This window comes from Pongo pygmaeus, chromosome 7 (genome assembly GCF_028885625.2).
Source record: "Pongo pygmaeus isolate AG05252 chromosome 7, NHGRI_mPonPyg2-v2.0_pri, whole genome shotgun sequence".
In the NCBI taxonomy this organism is placed as follows: Eukaryota; Metazoa; Chordata; class Mammalia; order Primates; family Hominidae; genus Pongo; species Pongo pygmaeus.
The window spans coordinates 29,054,450-29,075,911 of NC_072380.2; the positions used below are offsets into that span (position 1 = coordinate 29,054,450).

At 37.5% G+C, this 21,462-nt stretch overlaps 1 protein-coding gene across 21 annotated transcripts in view; it reads left to right on the forward strand.

Annotated features, from left to right (window-relative positions):
• HMBOX1 (homeobox containing 1) overlaps positions 1 to 21,462 on the forward strand; it is a 175,269-nt gene that overhangs the window by 46,210 nt on the left and 107,597 nt on the right. For 5 of the 21 annotated variants that reach the window (XM_054499496.2, XM_054499499.2, XM_054499502.2 and 2 more), the window contains exon 2: positions 705 to 773. The exons of the other annotated variants lie outside the window; for them this stretch is intronic. The gene's annotated coding sequence lies outside the window, so the exon portion shown is untranslated. The remainder of the gene's footprint in view (positions 1 to 704; positions 774 to 21,462) is intronic. 21 annotated transcript variants of the gene reach the window in all.

Sequence of the window (21,462 nt, forward strand, 5' to 3'; positions counted from 1 at the left end):
TTTTTCTCATAAGAGAAGAACTGCTCGCACTGTTACACTCTGTAGTTTTATGCCAGACCAGTCCCTTTCACCAGTATTACTTTTATGAGCTATTAAAATATAGAACTAATAATAATATCATTTATAATTATATGAACTAATATAACATAAATACTATGTATTATACATTTAAACTATAATAATAATAAAACTGGTCATTAGAGTACTTTTTGCCTAGAAATTTCCTCCGTGTACTTTTTTAGTTGTAGTGAGATTCAACTGTACTCTAAAACATGTAATTATCCACTGTGAGAAATGAAAGATAGTTAAGTGGTTCCCAAGAACATATTAGGCACTTTGAGCTAACATGAGAATGATTTCATGTCAAATGAGATGAACTCTATGGCTTCACAAATCCACTTGTCTTTGGCACAGAGAAAATGAATCTTTTTAATATCTGAGAGTTAGGTTATAGAGATTCATCCATTATAAATTTAAACTTACTATATTACACAGGTTAAGAATATTTTTTCCATCAAGGGCCACTGAACCAGAGGGTTAAAAAAAAAAACAGCAACCAAGGCCACTTTCAAAGAGCTGTGCTGAGGGTTTTGGGGGCAAGAAAGATTAAAAAAAAATGTTCATTCTACTTTTAATATAAAAACAGGAGTATAGAATTTTGTTCAATTAATACAATTAAAGTACAATATTGTTCTTCATTTTAGGTAGTACAGGATATAAGATGGTAGTATTGAAAAGAGTGAAAGAAAAAAATCGGCTATCATCATCTTTCCGTATGTATATTTTTCAGTTGTCAGTGCACCACCTTTCCAGTCAGCCAGACAGGAAGGAAGATGTGAGATTGCTAGTGAGGGTGGCATAGCTGGGATGGAAAAAGAGACTTATAAACAGGTTCTAGTGGTTTTGAAGTGGGTGTCAGCATTTCTGTACAGATGTCCTAAATCTTTCGGGTTGTAGTAATAAGTTGTTTGTTATCCATAGTCATTGAAATTCTGTTTTTCTCATTAGCAGTTAATGTTTATTCCTAATCTCCATTACTTTATGCCACCCTAAAGGAAAATTATTCTTATGTGTACAACATTATTATCTCATAAGAGTACTTGCTATAGGCCAGATAGTTTCATAACCCAAAGGCCTCCAATTCTTTGGATCAGTTTCTGTGTGACTTGGGATTCTTTCATCATGGCTCTGAAATTTTTGTTCTTCCATTAAAAAAAGTCCTTTTTGTTTATGAAAATAGAGTGCAACCCAACACATTTTCTTCAATACAATCTTGGGAAGTATTCTTAGTACCTACTGGTGTTGCCAAAATACTAACCTTGAGACTAGAGATCTCCTCTTTGTAGCTTCCATAATATTTTGCACAAAGTGGAGATTTAATCTCAAAGGCAAGACTATTATTTTATCATTTAGAGCCCCCCTGTGTTAGAAAAGGAAGAGAAGAATAAACATGTTTTATGGCCAAGAACAGCATAGACCTAGAAAGTGTGATCGATCATCAGAGTTTTCTTGAAGGTAATTTATGGGAGAAAACTGAAAAATAACTTTAAAAATTAGAAAGTTTTGAAGGTGAAGCGTGTGTCTGCTGTCTATTCATTTTTGTCCCTCAGTATATTATGCTACTTAGTTTTGTTTTTTCTCCTTTATCCATAATTTTTTTTATACTTCAGTTATTAGGTGTCATCACAGATCCCTCATTGAATCTCCGTCTGTCATTTTCTCTTTTTGACTGCCTCAGGAGACCTCTTGCTCATGACCTTTATTAATTTAAGCCAGGATAACGGGCTTTAGTTTCCATTTGTCATACTAGAGTTCTTATATGTCTGGTATCGCAGGCCTACTCAGTTCTCCATATTTCAGATAACAGACTTTGATAACTTTTCCACATCATGTTGGTCAGGAATCTATATGTTAAAAACAAAGAGCAGTGTCGAAATGTGACTTTGCACAAGTAAAGCTCCCTCAGCTAGTTTTATCTGCAAAATCGAGCCAATTAATATCTGCTCTTGCAATGTAATAGAATTTGTTGTGAGTATAAAATTAAAGATTTGTAAGCTGCAAGACCTCTGCAATTTTCAGGTATTATGGGAATGATATTTCTAGAAATAAGTACCACTTAGGAAGGGCTGCAGTAAAATAAAATATTCACACTCATATGAAGCAGCAAGGGATATCTTTTTCTGTTATTTTTAGTTTTTTAAGAGACAGGGTCTTGCTCATTAGCTTAGACTGGAATACAGTGGCACGATCATAGAGTCATAGTTCACTGCAGTCCCAAACTCCTGGGCTCAGGTGATCCTCCAGCTTCAGCCTTAAGAGTAGCTAGGATTACAGGCACACGCCACCACTCCTGGCAATTTTTTTTTTTTTTTTTTTTTGGTAGAGACAGGGTCTCGCTATGTTGCTCCAGCTGGTCTTGAACTCCTGGCCTCAAGTGATCCTTTCTGCCTTGGCCTCCCAGAGTGTTGGGATTACAGGCATGAGCCACCTCACCTGGCCAGGGGTATCTTTTCATTCGCTTCATTTCTTTATCTGGAGTAGTAGCCTTTTTCTATCTGTGGAAATTCAATTCACCGCAAAAAGCCTAGGGCAGATGGCACCACCTTCATAAATTCTTCCTTTCTAAATTAAAGATGGTGGGGGCTCAGGCCTGCAATCCCAGCATTTTGGGAGGCCAAGGTGTGGGAGGAGTGTTGGAGGCTGGGAGTTTCAGACCAACCTGAGCAAGAAAGCAAGACTTTGTCTCTTTGAAAAAACAAAAGAAGCCAGGCACGGTGGCTCACGCCTGTAATCCCAGCCCTTTGGGACACTGAGGTGAGCGGATCACCTGAGGTCAAGAGTTCCAGACCAGCCTGACCAACATGGTGAAATCCCGTTTCTACTAAATACAAAAAATTAGCCGGGCATGATGGCATGTGCCTGTAATCCCAGCTACTCGGGAGGCTGAGGCAGGAGAATTGCTTGAACCTGGGAGGCAGAGGTTACAGTGAGCCGAGATTGCACCATTGCACTCCAGCCTGGGCAACAAGAGCAAAACTCCGTCTCAGAAAAAAAAAAAAAGAAAAAAAGAAAAGAGGAAAGAACAAAAAATGATATCACCCTCTAGAATGCAGATAATTCAGCAGCTTTTGAATGGATGTAGCAGTTCTTCTATTTTTGCATTGTTTTCAGTCACCCTCTATTCCTGAGTGAAGCATCTTTGATGCTCTGAAATAGTCATTGGAATAGAGCAGGAGTCACTGAACCCTTACTTTGTTTTTTGTTTAGTTTAGTTTTTGTTTTTGTTTTTTGAGATGGAGTCTTGCTCTTGTCGCCCAGACTGGAGTGCAGTGGTGCCATCTCGGCTCACTGCAATCTCCGCCTCCCTGGGTTCAAGTAATTCTCCTGCCTCAGCCTCCCGAGTAGCTGGGACTACAGGCACCCACCACCACGCCTGACTAATTTTTGTGTTTTTAGTAGAGATGAGATTTCACTATGTTGGCCAGGCTGGTCTCAAACTCCTGGCCTCTGGTGATCCACCCGCCTCGGCCTCCTGAAGTGCTGGGGTTACATGTGTGAGCCACCACGCCCGGCCGAGGAGTTTGTTAAAAAAACACCAGCGCCCGGCCGAGGAGTTTGTTAAAAAACACCAGCCCTAACCTCACACACTCTGATTGCAGTAAGCTGGGGATCAGGCAGTGTGTCAAACAGGCTGCTTTTTAAAAAATATCTTGTATTTTGGCCCTTCCCATAGTAGGTCTTTTATGCATGATGTTCCCTTTGCTTCTTTGTCTATATAATGTCTGCCCTTCAGATCTGAGCTTTATCTTTAAAAAAAAAAAATTGTTTTAGTTTTTTTTTTTTCTTGAAACAGAATACAATGGTGCTATCTCGGCTCACCGCATCCTCCATCTCCTGGGTTCAAGCAATTCTCCTGCCTCAGCCTCCTGATAGCTGGGATTACATTCATGTGCCACCACACCTGGTTAATTTTGTATTTTTAGTAGAAACGGGGTTTCCCCATGTTGGTCAGGCTGGTCTTGAACTCCCAACCTCCGGTGATCTGCCCTCCTCGGCCTTCCAAAGTGCTGGGATTACAGGCATGAGCCTGGCCTGTTTTAGATTTTTTTAAAAGACTAGTTAATGAGCTTTATCATTAGTTCCTAAGGTGAATCCTTTCCCAACCTCTCTGACAAAGTCAACTCTCCCACATTATATGCTCTCATAGCACTCAATACCCCATTAGAATGTTTATCACAAGTGCAACTTTGTATTTATTTGTATTGTTATTTATGTAATGACTCTAACTACACTGGAAGCTTCCTAAGTGTAGAAATATGTATGTTCTTTTTCTCTGTTATATTCCTAATGACTAAAATAGTTCCTGGAACACAGTTGTTGCATAATAAATATTGAGTGGGTGGAGGAATAATGGTCTGCAGACATCTTTTGGACAAGCATTGGACCAGGAGTTCTGGACCCTTGCATTCTGTCTCTGGCTTACAACTGATAAGTAATTTATCTCTTAACTTTTCTCTGTCTCTTTTAGTATTGTAAAACTGAATGAAACCTGCCCTACCTACTTAACAGGGCATTGTGAGCATCAAATGAGAAATATGAAGGTACTTTGAAAAGTATAAAGGTTCTATTCACATATAAAATTACATTAAATAGCTCCTGATTGAGGTGGAAGGCACTGTGGTGGATACAAAGTATAATACTAATACATGGATCATGTTATTGTTATTTATTCTATAACTTATAGGAGTTGTATTTCAAGATGGAGTTTAGTTTCTAATTCTTGTATATTTTACTTTTTGCTTATCTTAGAAATTATCTTACTATCCATTGTTTAGAGTAGTGAATATTATTTATTTCCCCTTGTGAAAAGCATGTAAACCAAAATTACCTAAGGCTAGTCCTCATATTTTTTTCTTTTCTATGGTTCAGAAAGCTCTATGGTTTCAGCACAAACTATCTTTTACAAATGGCTCATCTGTGTATTTATAAATATTTTGTGCTGTGGGGCATAAAGAGATTGTATATGTTAACTCTGGATGAAATGGAATAGGAAAACAGCAGTTAGATAAATTGAATCGAAATAAATACTTTGTTGTATTTTGGGAACAGGGCAAGATGTCCTCAATTTAAAAAACAAAACAACTCTATATTGGGTCATTACATAATTTTCTACCACTAGGTTATTAAAATATATTTATGTTTTCCCCCTATTTTCTGTTCCCAAATCTTACCTTTACTTTTTTATTTTTCTAATTTTTCTTCTTTTTAACTTCAACAATCTGGGTTGCAGAGGAAAAAAACCTGGCACTTAATCAAGAACATGATCTCATTGCTTTCAATGGCTTAGAAAAGAAACATTTTAAAGCAGTTGAAAGATTTCACTTTAGAAAGTAGGTACTGCATAACTAAGTGTGTTGGTTCCCAGCAGAGCCTTGAGTAACCTCTTTCCAGCCATCCTCATGTTTTTTCTCTTCTACTTCCTGTTCAGTGAGCAGTAGCCTAAGTTTAAAAAAAATTCAGTAAGAATTTCCTTTGGCTCTCTTGCCAGAGTATTGTTTTCTGTTCTTTTACTTCTCTACATATTACTGTTATATTTTTATCGATTGATTGCTTCTAGGCTTCATCACCTATAGACAGAAATGGAGAATAACTTTTAGTTTCCTCTTGCTTACACAAACCCCCCAGCCCTTTCAGAGTCCTCTTCGGTATTTCTAGGAGCCCTTGAATGGAATGTGACATGTGTTCAAGAAAAGAAACGAATACTCTTTCCCTATAGCCTCCTTGGGAAGTCCATCCGCCCTCGGGCCACCCCAGTGTGGTACCTATCAATGCCACTGCTACTGGGTCCTCTGTGAGGGATAGTAGCAGTGTGAGAAATGCTGTCTTTAGTGCTTCAGAGCTGCCAGTCTTCAGGGTGCCCCGGAGGTGCTGGGCTGAATTAGACCAGTTCAAGGAGCCAGATGGAAAAAGACACCATGCCATTTATTCCATTGTCTGTAGTTCAGCGCAGTCTCCTTCTGCTCACCCCTTCACCCCCTCTAGGTTCCTGCTAAAATCTCCAGCATCCTTGAACAAGGTAAAATAGCATATATGTGGAGGGAGGGGGTCATTGCCACACCAGTTCTAGTAGTTACTTAATTTCTTAGTCGTATTTGGAATCAGCTCAGCCAACTTGTTACATTTTTAAAACATAATTTTTACCTGCTACAGAATTCAAAAAGTACAAAAATATATCCAGGGAACAGTCTCCTTACTGCCCCCATCCCTCAGTTATTAAGTTCTCCTACTTGAGGGAATTAATACTACCAGTTTCTTTTGTATCCTTCCAGAAATATTTCATGCATGTGTAAAAACAAATCTGTATATAGTTATTTATATTGTTCCCTACTTTCCTCCTCCTGCTGCTCCTTCATAACTGATGTGTATATTCAGCTCCTTGTTCTTTTCTCTCGGAGTCTGTTTCATATTAGCACATAACGAATTTTCTTTTTTTTTTAATAGTTGCATTGTATGGTTATACTATAACTTATTTATGTAGTCTCCTAATGGTGGCATTTAGGGTGTTTCTGATCTTTGGTATTACAAATAATACTGCAAAGAATAATACTGAACATAAATTATTTTGCTTATGAGTGTATCTGTAGCATAAATCTCTACTACTGGAATTGCTAGGTTAAAAGTTGTTTGCATTGTAATTTGGATCCTGCTACCTTTTCAGTTACTAAACTCTGAGGGTCTTCGTTTGGCTTTTTGGCTTTTGTTTTGTCTCTGATTCCTAGCTTCTACTCTAGACTCCTGCTTTTTGTGAACCACTTCATCACCATCTGATTTTATTTGATGATTGCTTAGGCAGTGCCCAGGCAATATGAATAAGTGGACCAGGTATAAGGAGAAAAAAATAGGTTGTTTTGTTTCACACTGTAGGGGAGGTAAAATTTCTTCTGTGTCCATTTAGGGTCTCTGGCTGGACCCAAGAATTAAACTGATGTAAGATAAATTAACAAGAGAAAAAGCATACAAATTGTATTCAAAAATTTACATGTACATGGGAGCCCTCACAAGAAAATGAAGACCCAAGGAAGCAGTGAGGACCAAAAGCTTATATACTGAGTAGACAAAGAGTAGTAAATTGTGAAAACATGACAAGGCAAAGGGATTTGGGCTAGAGCAGTTTGTCCTAGAAAACTGACTAGGCAGATAAGGGTTAGTTTAACAAGCTTTGTTTGTACAGATTTCTCTTGTCCTCAGCTCTCAGGCTCTGGTGATAAGAATGTCTTCCTTCCTCCTGGTACAGGGAGGGCACCTTTCACATGGAAATGTTATCTTCTGCTTTCAGGAAGGAAAGGAAGGTCAGAATGCCTTCTTGTATCTGCTGTTTTTCTAGTGCCCTTAACTCAAGATAATCAATATGCCAAAGTGACATATTTTGGGGTGGCATGCTCTGAACCCTGTTAACACTTTTCGTAGAGACATAAGTATAAAGAATTATGTCTCTTTCATGGGACAAACCACAGTATAACCTTCAATGATAATATGAGAGTTTGATACTTGGTGTCTAGAGATGGTGGGGTGACCACTGTCACTCTGCCCTGTGGTGAACTGAAAGGTGCATGTCCTGTATCAAGGGATTACATAAGGGATTACAAACTCAGTGGTGACAGATGCTACACTTCTTCTATAAAAACAGAAGCCTCAATATTTATATGCAGCCTCCCAACTTTTAAATACTGTGTAGGTCAAAATGCATCCGCAGGATTGATCCAGCCCCATAAGCCAGGAGTTTCTGCCCTCTACTGTTGTACATACAGAGACACCTTCTTGGCTTGTTTGTCTAGCGCTGACTTTCTACATATTCTAGTCTCTCGTCATCTGCTACAGGCTAGATATTGCCCCTAGATGGTCCACTGATTTTTACAATATTCAGTTCTGCATATCATCATTGTCTGTCTTCTGAAATCTTTATTTGGAGTTTCCTTTACCCTTGATGTTTTTGAGTCACAACGTACAGAATCATGAGATTCGAATACTGCATTTCTGTTCATTTAATCACCATATCCTATGAATCCAACAAGCATTTTTATTATTAAGTGTAGACTGTTAGAATTTTAGCAACTAGGAACAGAAAATACAGACATTTGTTATGTTCTCTTCATGGTCTCTACCAAGATTCTCCCTAGAGCCTGGCCATTATTTGAAGGAGCATGAGAACATGATCATTGATACTGGTTCAGTATTATTAATAAAATAAAGCTTACCAAGAAAAGGTTTTCTGTCTGAAGTCATTCATGGCATCCTTTGAATGTGGTTTGTTCTGTGAGGTACTGGAAGAAGAATTAATAACTTGAGCTAAAGTCTCCAAACGTTGGATTACTATTCCCATTGGATCAAACATCTTAACCTGGTGGGTCTCCAGTACTACATCCTTATTTTATTTTTTAGAAATTCCCACTGGAGAGAGGTGTACAGTTGTCACTAATCATTTCTTCTCTTCCTCTTGTCGGACCTATTTCCAATCCATCAAAAGTGATTACACAGCTATTAGGAAGAAAAAGGTAATTCCTTCAAGATGGTTAGAAACTACTGCTTTGATTCTTTTTCTCAAATGGTAATTTATTCATAATTAGAATAATTAAAAGGTTTGTTAGAGGCACTGTAAAAAACTGAATTTTGGAAAGAAACTTGGGACAATGAGTCCCTGCAGTTGCTGGGGGAAAGCAAGCCTCATCCAAGCAGTTCTTGGCTGAGAGATACCTGCCTAGCTCTGGATTTCTGCGCATTTAGGAAACAACTTTCTCATCATAGTTTGATTCTGCAAATAAACTCCCCCACTCAAAAGCAAGTGTTCTCAATAAGCCATTCCAATGTTGTTATTTTTGTTGCAAATACTATCTTGTGTGACTTTATCCTCCTTAAGAAGTTTCCCTAAAGATGTGATAGCTTTTAGAAAGGTTAATGCTTCAAACTTTCAAAGAGGCAAAAGTGCTAACATTTCTAGGTGCCTACTTTAGGAGCTTCTTCTACTGTATCTTTAGTTCTCATACTGATCCCTTGAGGAAGATATCATTGTCCACAATTTACAGAAGAGGAAATGAGGGCTTGACAAGTTTAAGAAATTTGTGCAAGATCAAACTGCTAACAGGTGGTAGAACCTGAGGTCAAATACACAGCAGTCTTGCTTAAAATCGTATTCTTTGTGATCTCTTACTTTATCCAGCTCCCAGTTTTTCATTTTAGGAAGATTACTTTGTTAACTATGTATAACAAGAATAGGACTGAAGGTAGGGAGAGTGGTTGGAAACCATTGCATTAGTATAACAGAAAGAGAAGGTCTCAAGTAAGATAGCAGTAGGATTGGAGAGAAGGTTATAAATGAAAGAACCTGCTAAGGAGGGCAGTTGGCACCACTTAGTGTAGGATTTTTGTATTATGTTTTAGTTTAGCATGTAAAGAATGAATTTTTCCAGCTGTGAATTTCAGTTTAAAATGATGACCTATCAATTATATTTTGAATTTATCTAATAACAGTATTTTGGGATATGACATAACATAAAGTATAAAGGCAGAATTTTAAGAGTCCATTATTCTCTGCCTTTCATGGGGAATATTTTTTTCTTTTTCCACTTTTTGAAGTAACTTTAATAAGATACAATTCACATACCATACAATTTACCCATTTAAAGTATACAGGTCAAAGAATTTTACTATATTCACAGTTGTGTAACCATCGTCAAATCCATAGGGCATATTCTTTTTTTTTTTTTTTGCCTTTATTGAGACGGAGTCTTGCTCTGTCACCCAGGCTGGAGTGCAATGGCACAATCTTGGCTCACTGCAACCTCCGCCTCCCATGTTCAAGTGATTCTCTTGCCTCAGCCTCCCAAGTAGCTGGGATTACAGGTGCCCACCACTATGCCCAGCTAATTTTTGTATTTTTAGTAGAGATGGGGTTTCTCCAAGTTGGCCAGGCTGGTCTCGAGCTCCTGACCTCAGGTGATCCACCCGCCTCGGCTTCCCAAAGTGCTGGGATTTCAGGTGTGAGCCACCGTGCCCGGCCCATAGGGGATATTCTCAATACAATTGTGTTGCCCAGGCGTGGTGGGTGCCTAATGCCTGAAATCCTAGCACTTTGGGAGGCCAAGGTGGGCGGATCACTTGAGGTCAGGAGTTCGAAACCAGTCTGGCCAACATGGTGAAACCTCGTCTCTACTAAAAATACAAAAAATTAGCCTGGCGTGGTGGTAGATGCCTGTAATCCCAGCTGCTTGGAAGCTTGAGACAGGAGAATCGCTTGAACCCGGGAGGCGGAGGTTGCAGTGAGCTGACATGGTGCCATTGCACTCCAGCCTGGGGGACAGAGTGAGAATCCATCTCAAAAAAAAAAAAAAAATACAATTGTGTTTGATATGTATTTTCAAATCTTTATTTTTATGTATCTTAGCTCAGATAAAAAGAGCATGCGATATAAATTTAGCTCATTTAAAAATGCTGGTTAGAAATAACATAAAAGAATTTAAAGCCAATTTGAGTCTGGAAATTATTCCAAAGATTGACGAGGTCTTGCCACCTATAGTTACATATAAATCCATAGTACAATGGGTACTTTGTGAGACCTCGTTATATTTGGTTGCATACAATAAATACAAATATTAACACTATATTTGTATGGCACATTGTAGTTTATAATTATCATTATAGTTTGAGAACCGAGGAGCTTGTCGGTAGGTATCTGAGGAAAATAATTCAGGATAAGGGATTTGAAACATATGGATACTTTAGAAGGTAAAATTGAGATAAACCCTTGTCATTTTGGAGTAGAATACATTATCTTGAGGAACATAAGAAAGAGAGAAAATGTGATGCTTATCTGTAGCCCAGGTTTTTAAAGACGGGTGTGTAAGAAAGATGTATGTTCCACAACTCAGATGGAGTGCCTTTTTTCATGAATTGAGGTAATTTTTATGTCTGTTAGCAAGGCAATATAAAATGTGAGGCCCTAAAATAACTCTCTATAGTAGACTCTGAGGAATGCAGAGAAATAAACTGTTGTCCTTGAGTTGCTTACAGTAGTATGAGTATTGGGTAAAGGATAAGTTGGCTCTGTGGAATTTGTTAGACTTCAGCTTTTAGTTTGAACCACTATCTGATTGGCCACCTGGTTATTCTGAATTATATGTTAGCATATCCTCCTGAGATGTGGAAAGTAAAACACTCCTCCACTTCTCTTGCAATTGAGAGCATATGAATTCTCTCATCCTCTGCCTTCTTTTCTTCCTTTCAGCACTCACCACCTAGTAAATTGACTGATGATGCATCAAAGCTAGTCGGAAGAGTAGTTGATAATACTCTGAAGTACAATTTAGTGGATGCTGGGACTGTCCAAAAATAATGTCTCAAGTAACCTGTTGATATTATCAGAAATTCTACCGTTAGCAATTCATGCTAAATCTCTTGTTAAATTGGATTATCCCTACTAAGGCTGTTGACTTAATCCACATTAGCTAAGATAATATTTCATATTTTTAATAGAAATTTTCAAGTGTAGATTCTCCTTTGACCTGGCCCTCCTGCCCCCGCCCCTGATTTCATGTTCTCACGTTACTTTGTTCATACAGCTCTAACCATATTGTCTTCGTGCAGTTTCTTTGAAACTGATAGGCTGTGAGATCTTGATCTTGAATGCTTTGTCCCTCATATCTACATGACTTACTGCCTAATTTCATTTATTTATTTATTTATTTATTTGAGACAGGGTCTTGCTCCGTTGCCCAGACTGGAGTACAGTGGTGCAAATATGCTCACTACAGCCTCTATCTCCTGGGCTCAAGTGATCCTCCTTTCTTGGCCTCTCAAAGTGCTGGGAGTGCAGGCTTGAGCCACTGTGCCAGGCCTAACCTAACCTTATTTAAATCTTTATTAAGATTTTACTTTCTCATTAAGACTTTCTCTGAGCATTCTATTTAAATTCATTATCCTACCATCCACTGTCCCTATCTTCTTTCCTCACTTTTTGTTTCTCCATTGTACTTATCATGACCTGAAAATACATTTTTTTACCACAAGAATGTAACCTCCATGTGAGCAGGAATTTTGTTTTGTGCATTGCTGTATTTCCCAGTTACCCATGCAACAGGTGCTTAGTAAATATTTGCTGAGTGCATAAATGAATGAATACATGGGTCTTGCAGGATTGAGGCATAAAAGAAGTGCCTATGTAGAGAGGATACCATTTATCTCATGTTACAGGTTTTTTAAAGATGATATTCTGTGAAAATGTTTTAAAATTTTATTTTCTTCCCCTTCTACAGGAAATCCTTGTCTATGGCCAGCTATGGAGGGCTTCTGTTTGCACATTTATAACAATTCTGAACTCTTAACAAAACCTTTGAATGACATGCATTTAGTAGACCTTGAGTTTCTGAGTGTCTGGAATTTTTGCTTTTATTTATTGTGCAAATTAGTGTAAGCACTAACCTGGGAATCAGAGTTTCTGGCTCCTATGATCAGATTTTTTTTTCATCTATAAATTGATGTGACTGGAAAACATGATTGTTAATATCAGTTCTAGCTTAATATAAGATTTTATTATTTACCTTATTCTAGCTTAATGAAATCTCTTTCTCCAATTCTATAATATTTCCTTTATTAAGGATTGGGAAACTTCTGGGGTAAGGGAAATGCAAAATAAGGATGAAGACATTAAATCTTCCAGAAACTCAAGACCACAAGTTCTTGCTCTAGTAATTGTTTATTATACTCTGCCTGCAAAGCAAAGAGAGTAGAGGTTTCAAAGCCACATGAATGTTTGAGTAATAAATCAGGGCATCTGTATTAGTTCTATGAGTAAACTTTAATTTTTTAACATGAAAATATTCCCGATGTATGCCAGTAGGAATAGTTTTTGTTTGTTTTAGTCCAGGAGATAGTTTCCTTTTTTGAATAATAGTTACACAGACATTAAAATTATTTATGATGATGATAGGAGACTCTGCAACTCAGCTTTTTAAGTTTTCCTGTTGGAGTCAACTCTGGAGAGCTGTCATGGGCTAAGCAACATGGAGATGTTGATCTGAATTCTCAGTCTGGTATTTTTTAGCTACCTTGGTGGAGGGGTGGGGCACCTGCAGGCTTAACAGAGTTTGGCCTGCAAGGCACTGTGATGTAAGTCATAAATCAGTGACAGGGTAGGCTGGTAACTCTTTCATCCTGACAACCCATATTATTTACCCGATTATCAAGAACAAAGCCTATTTATCTTGGTAACTTTAGCATTTTGGCTTGCAGTGGATACTTAATAAATTCTTATTAATTATCTTGGAAAATGTTCCAATTATATTATTTTTAAATTTAGTATCACAGAATCTTTTGGTACTAATTTTTAGGACTGGAACCCTTAAGACGATCTTACTTGAATAAGGCTTCAAAATGGGCATTTTCTTTCATTTCTTCACTAAGCAAAGATTTATTTACTGCTTTCATTGGTAGCAGCTGAGACTGCAGCAATTGATAAGAAACAATCCCTGCTCTTATGCTCACATTCTAGTAGGGAAAGACAGAGAGGTATATAAATTATTGTAATACAGGATAACAGAAATATATGTGTGGTGCTGTACTAGCAGAGTTTTGTAAAGCCTATTTGCTGTCCTGAGGCCAGTAGAAAAGAAAGGGGAGGAAGGTATTCTGGTTCAGAAGGGCTAAGGGACCTGATTGGCTGGGGCAAGTAATTACTATGTGGGATGAGAGCAACAGAGGTTAGAGTCTAGTTTGGAAATTCTTATGAGTTACTTTCATCAATATTGTATATGAATTCCTTTGAAGTAGGCATATCCTAAGTGCTGTCAAGTTTATCTTCAATTATGATTAAATCATTAAATATATTTCATCAAGTATTCAGCTAGTATGTATGCCAGTATGTATGTCTTTATGCCTTGACATTCTATTTTACCCAGGAGATATGGCATTGTATCATGAGAATTTTTCTTGTACTCTCAACCAGTATATAGTTTCCAAGTGAAATTATCTTAGGAGCCGTTTAAAAATATTCTTGGACCCCACCCCCTAGTTTGGATTCAGTAAGTCCAAAGTTGGCTGGGGATTCTATGCTTATAAAAGACTTACATGTGATTCTGATGTACAACACAGTTTGGGAACAATTGCACTAAACTGACATGGAGAGAAAGTTCTACCTGCTATAATACATTTGTACTGTAATTCAGTAAGAATGGAATAGGTTCACATGTAACTTAACAGTAATGACCCCATGGGAGTGGAGCTCTCTGAGATTTCCACAGAAGGGAATGCTAAGTAGTATATTATAAACAGTGGTGGCTCCTTAGATATGTTTTGAATTTAAACGAATCTGAAGATCTGAAGTCAAACCACAGATTGTACAGTTACAACTCTTTCTGAAACAGTGAAGCTACAAGGGAAGTGACATTTAAACTGACTGTGCTTGAAGGTGATCATGGTTGGAGTCAGTACGTTAGGGCACAACTGTGTAGAGATAGAGATGGTAGCTCAGCTCTGACCTAGGGATAAGTATTCTCTGACATTTCCTAGCATAGTTCAACAGAGTTTACCAGTTACTCACTATTAATAATAGAGAAATATATATTTGTATTTCAGATTACATATTTTAGAATAGGAAAAAGTAGGGAACATAATTGAGATCAACAGTAAAAGCCACCATGTGTTTTAAAGTAATCAAGACCTACAATTCCTGTACTAGACTATTATAGTAAATTCTAGAGGGTATGTGGCAGTCATATGGCTTTTCTGATTACCTGTATTTATTGATAAAGCTCTAAGATCATCTGGCAGTAGCCTGGAGCCTCTTGTCCAGAAGCCATAAAGAATGTGATGTTTTAACCTCTTCTATCTATTCATGAGTTAGTTCAGCAAATATTTAGTGCCTGTTACGTTCCAGATAATATTTTATTTATTTTTTTGAGCAGAGTCTTGCTCTGTCACCAGGCTGGAGTGCAGTGGTGCGTTCTCGGCTCACTGCACCCTCCACCTCCTGGGTTCAAGCAATTCTCCTACCTCAGCCTCCCAAGTAGCTGGAACTACAGGCGCACGCCACTACACCCAGCTAATTTTTACATTTTTAGTAGAGACAGGGTTTCACCTTGTTGGCCAGGATGATCTCGATCCCTTGACCTCATGATTCGCCCACCTTGGCCTCCCAAAGTGCTGGGATTACAGGCGTGAGCCACTGCGCCCGGCCCAAATAATATTTTAGGAGCAGATATAGATAATAGACAAATAAAATCAATATATAGTATGTCAAGTAGTAATGCCTGCTTAGAGGAAAAAGACAGTGAAAATAAGACTATTTTGTTTAACAACAACAAAAGCTGAGTTTAGGAAAAGGAAGCCTGGATAAAAGAGAAGCTGGTGTGGTTGCATCATACATGTTTAATCAATGCTTCTTGAATGAATGTGCAAAAGGCAGAGGTGTTATCTGCAAATTTAATATACAAAAAAATGACGTGGTGATGAGAGAAAGTACTGAATATAATTTTAAAATATAGGCCCAGAGAATTAATAGTTTCCTTTCATTCTGCTCTGGTTAGGCTCTCTGCAGGAGTTTTGTGTTGAATTTGGGGAGCCACTTTTAAGAGAAACTCTGACATGCACATCTGAAGAAGGCAGTCAAGATAATGAGAAAACCAAGCTGAGCGCGGTGGCTTACACCTGTAATCCCAGCACTTTAGGAGGCCAAGGGAGGAGGAGCACTTGAGCCCGATCAGGAGTTTGAGACCAGCCTGGGCAACATAGTTGGATCCCTGTTTCTACAAAAATTTTTTAAAAAATTAGCTGGGCATTGTGGCATGTGCCTGTAGTCCCAGCTACTCTGAAGGTTGAGGTTGGAGGATTGTTTGAGCCTGGAAGGTTGAGGTTGCAGTGAGCTCTGATGGTGCCACTGCACTCCAGCCTGGGTGACAGAGTAAGACCCTATCTTAAAAAAAAAAAAAAGAAAAAATGAGAAAACCATATCCAGCTGGAATCGGGACTAGGAATATTTATTTATTTAGTTGTATTTTTGAGGCAGAGTCTCACTGTCACCCAGGCTGGAGTGCAGTGGCATGATCTCGACTCACTGCAGCCACCACCTCCTGGGTTCAAGCGATCCTCCTGCCTCAGCCTCCTGAGTAGCTGGGATTACAGGCCCCCACCACCGTGCCCGGCTAATTTTTGTATTTTTGGTAAAGACGAGGTTTCACCATGTTGGCCAGGCTGGTCTCGAACTCCTGACCTCAAGCAATCCACCCGCCTGGGCCTCCCAAAGTGCTGGGATTACAGGCATTAGGCACCGTGCCCAGCCAGGACTAAGGATATTTAACATGGAGACTATTTGCAAAGATTATGCTGATTTTTAAAAAGGCTGACTTGTGGGAAAAAAAAATTAATCTTTATCAGTCCAGCCAGACGAATAGGTTGAAGTTACAGGAAATAATTTTAGAAACTATAAAAGGAAGATCTTTATCAGTAAAACTCTCCAATAAGCTTTCTGGTCACTGGAAGTGTAGGAAAGGCTACACGAGTATCTATAAGTCTATCAGTTTTTGACAAGTACTGTATGTAATAATTCTTTTGGAATAAAAATATCCATGATATGTGATATATGTAACTTTAATCACAAATCATAATGATGCTTGACTTCTTGCACAGTGTTTATCACAAGTAAACATTTGCCCCAGAGGAATGATAACAAATAGTATTTGAATCTTACATTTTGGAGAAAGTTGAAGCCTACTATAGCAGAACTACAGTTCTGCTAAGACAAGGGAAGTCCGTTAGCTGATTGACCTTGGGCAAGTAGTGTCTTGTCTTAATTACCTACCTGAAGAGATTCTGAGATTAAATGAGCTGTTAACTTTAAAGTACTTATTTCCCAGTGAGTGTCTGACCCAAAGAAGTGTTCATTAAATAGTGATAGTAGTTGTTCTTTACCATTTTAAACTATCAGGAGGCATTATTTGAGAGATTCATATTTTAATCATCATTTTTAATTCCTGTTTCTATGGTATGTGTTTTCCTTGTGTCATCAACCATCCTTCACCCCAGACCCTCCATGTGTCTGTCTCTCAAGTCATAGCTAAATGTAGTAAGGCCTCATTTATTGGTTATTGTTTGAGGGAAACACTGTTTGGCATGAGTGCAACACCTTCTGATTAACTTCCTAAAAGGTAAACTTGTCTTTTAGCCATTTTAGCTTTAAAAAACATAGTTTCCTACCTGTTTAAAACAAAGATCGTAAACATGACTGTAAGTTCTTGATGAGTCACTGTTATGTATAGCTGTAATTAAATAGTTGTTTTCATTTACTTTATTTTCTTTTCTTCTGGTAGCTATCATTTTTTTTTCCCAATGATTAAACCTTTTTATACTCTCCCAGCCACTTTTTAAGTTTCTATGTCTAGTCTGGATTTGGAAATCAGATATTGGCGTTTGCTAAGAATTTTATATATTAAAATGATGAGATATCTGATACCTGGAATTTGCTTGAGAATACCTCTTGGAGCAGGGAGAGGAGGAGATATAAGATTGGCCATGATTTGCTAACTGTTCAAGCTGGGTGATAGGTATATAAGCATTCATTAACTGTCTCCTCTTTCTGCTCTTTTACATGTTTGCAAATTTTCATAATATTTAACTGATTTTTTTAAAATCAGTTAAAGTCATATGTTAGCTATATGCAGGCCTATGCATATTTTATATCTTTATTTTTATTTTTTTAAGGATTCACAGGAAACTGGTATTTATCTTTGGTCAGTAGCACTGAGAGTTTAGGGGAGAGGATGTTCACTTTTCTTTTTATCCTGCTGGAGTTTTATGATATTTTTTACCTCTATGAGTTGTGTTTATTTTTATATTTATGTATATATGTATTTTTTAAAACTTTATATCTAGTCAGGAAGGAGGTTCATATTCTCATCTGTAAATTGAAAGTACCAATAATGTCTAATTTATGGGATTCTGAGCATTGCATACTTCTCTATTTTAAACTTTTTTGGTTTTATTTTTATAGATATTTTAGATGGGTAAAATTGGGTTCTGTGTAAGGGACTAAAGGAGCAGTAAAAGGGCCTCTGTAATGGAGTTTAAACTTTTGGGGATTCTTTTTTAGTATCCAAATCTGGGCTTAAGGGTCTTACTAGTTGGCCTATGTAGTATCCCCCATCATCTCTCCCAGTGATGGCTTGCTTGCTGCCTGTGCCACCCTTTCTTAATTCTTTGCTTTCTTCCAGAAGCCTTACAGTCTTCTTAATATTTCTTTCTTCCCTGATTTAAATATTCTGTCCTTTCTGTGTGTACCATTATTGAGTGAAACAGATCTATGCCAAGCTGTACAATGTAAATTCAATTTTAAATCACCACTAACATATTGGATTCACAATGCAGCATTTTTCGAAGATGGGAGTATAAACTGGTGCCTCTTTGGGAGGCGATTTGACAAAATCTATCATAACTTAAAATGTATATACTCTGTCACAACAGTTATTCTGCTAGTATTTTACCCTAATGATGTACTTACATGTGTACAAAGATGTGTATGAAGAAGGATGGATGACAAGAAACTATGGTGTGTGGGTGGAAAAGAAGAAGGAGTTTGGGGTGGGAGACCAGCTTACCTTTCATTTGATGTCTTTCAAAGTTTACTTTTTTTCTGTACCTTATACAGTAATTACTTTTTATATTCAAGAGAAAAACTAGGGTAGAACGAGCCATCTTGCCACCTTCTGGCAATACAGTATCAACAGGTTCTTATTCCTAATAGATTTTTCTTGATTATATTTTTCTTCAGAGGTCAACATTGCTGATGGCAGGCGTCTTCATTGCTCAACTTGACTTCATGTAATATTTTGACAGTTCTAGTCCTTTGGTAATTCAGAGTTCATTTCTGATGGTAGCAATTTTTATAATTTTATCAAATATGCATATATATTTGTTACATGTATATATGTAAACGTGGCCATATACTTTTTAAAAAGTATAGTCTCTTTTTTTTCCTTTACTTCTCAAGTTGTTTTTTTTCTTTACTTCCTTCATTCCTTGGCTTCCGAGGCCATTCACATATCCTTCCTGATCCATATCCTATACGCACACCCATTCTTCTCCCCAGTTCCTTTACGTGTTGCCCACCTATTCTTTTCTTCTATGCTCTTGTACATAGAGATGTGCATATGTATGTCTGCCTTTAAATACGCAAACTGATGTCAGAACACACATATAAAGGGATATTTTGGTTGTAGTTTTCTTTTTTAAAACCTGATCATGTTATGCTTTCTTAAAATAGCATTTTATTTTTTACTCAACACTGCATTAAATAAATTCTACCAAAGCACTTGATAAAACTCTAATTCTTTTTAATGATTGGATTTGTGTTAATTGATTAAAGTATATTGTAATTTATTTAGCCATTTCTGTGTTGATTGAAACAACTCTTTGTAGAAATAAGAAATTGGGGCTGGGCACGGTGGCTCACGCCTGTAATCCCAGCACTTTGGGAGGCTGAGGCGGGCGGATCACCTGAGGTCAGGAGTTCCAGACCAGCCTGGCCAATGTGGTGAAACCCTGTCTCTACTAAAAATACAAAAATGAGCCGGGCATGGTGGTGGGCACCTGTAGTTCCAGCTACTAGGGAGGCTGAGGCAGGAGAATCGCTTGAATCCGGGAGGCAGAGGTTGCAGTGAGTTGGGATTGTGCCACTGCAGTCCAACCTGGGCGACAGAGTGAGACTGTCTAGGTAAAAAAAAAAAAAGAAATTGGAAAGTAGGTGACGTTCTTGTATATATTTCCTTATGTATGGTTACTTTTATTTCTGTAGAATTGATTCTCAGGAGTAGGATTGCTAAATTAAAGGTGTAAGTTCTTTAAATTTTAATATATATCACAATATTTCTTTCCAAATGATGTCATAATCACATTTAGACCAATGAAATATGGTAGTATGATTGAAGATATATCTTTTAAATTTTTACTGAAGTGATATCTCATTGTTAAACTGTTATTTCCTTGACTTCTAGTGCATTTGAGTATTTTTTGAATAAACTTGATAACTTGGATCTGCTCTTTCTCTACATGTCATGTTTTTTCCAGTTTAACTGCTTAAGTTTGTGTTTTTTTTCATAATAGGAAATTTTTAACCTTTTGTTTATCTTTTGAAGTTTCTGGTCTTTGTTAAGCATATCTACAAGACCTGTCATCTTCTAAATTTTGTTGTAGATGTGTTACTATGATTTATTTTTTACATTTGTCTTTATTCTGCCTGATACTTGTTTTTTACATATAATGTAAGATAAAAATGCAATTCTGTTTTTTTGCTAGATGATAACCAGTTTTTCGATTATAATTTTAAAAAATATGTATTCTTTCCTGCTGAATTAAAATGTAACATTTGATAGCACATTGTGCCATATGTGCTGTAATCTGTAATTAAGATCTTTATTCTGTCCTGCTCATTTGTGTGTCCGTTTCTATGCCAGTGCCATATTGATTTCATTACAGTGGCTTTTGAATGTATTTCTGATTATCTGGTCAGAGAAGTCCACTTTTGGTTCTCTTCTTTTGCACAATTTTCTTAGTAGTTCTTAAACTGTCTGCTCTAACCCCATTAAAAAGTGGACAAAAGACATGAGCAGACACTTCTCAAAAGAAGACTTACAAGCAGCCAGCAAACATGAAAATTGCTTATCACTAATCATCAGTGAAATGCAAATCAAAACTGCAATGAGATACCATCTCACACCAGTCAGAATGGCCATTATTAAAAAAGTCAAAAAACAACAGACGTTGGCAAGGCCACTGTAGAAAGCAATTTGGAGAGTCCTCAAAGAACCAAAAATAGGCTGGGCATGGAGGGTATAAACCCAAAGGAAAATACATTGTTCTACCAAAAAGACACATGCACCCATGTGTTCATCGCAGCACTATACACAATAGCAAAGACATGCAATCAGTGTAGGTCCCTATCAACAGTGGAATGGATAAAGAAAATGTACATTTACGCCATGGAATACTACCCATAAAAAAAGAACAAAATCATGTCCTTTGCAGCAATGTGGGTACAGCTGGACGCCATTATCCTATGTGAATTAATGCAGAAACAAAATTAAATACTGCATGTTCTCACTTGTAAGTGGGAGCTAAACTTTGGGTACACATGCACATAAAGATGAGAGCAGTAGACACTGGAGACTCCAAGAGGGGGGAAGGAGGAAATGGGGGCAAAGGTTGAAAAAATAACTGTTGGGTACTATGCCCACTACCTGGGTGATGGGTTCAATTGTACCCCAAATCTCAGCATCATGCAATATACCCTTGTAACAAACCTGCACATGTACCCCTTGAGTCTAAAATAAAAGTTGAAAAACAAACAAAACCTTTCTGCTCTATTAGGTCCTATTTTTATTTATTTATTTTTACTATTGTTATTATTTTTTGAGATAGCGTCTTGCT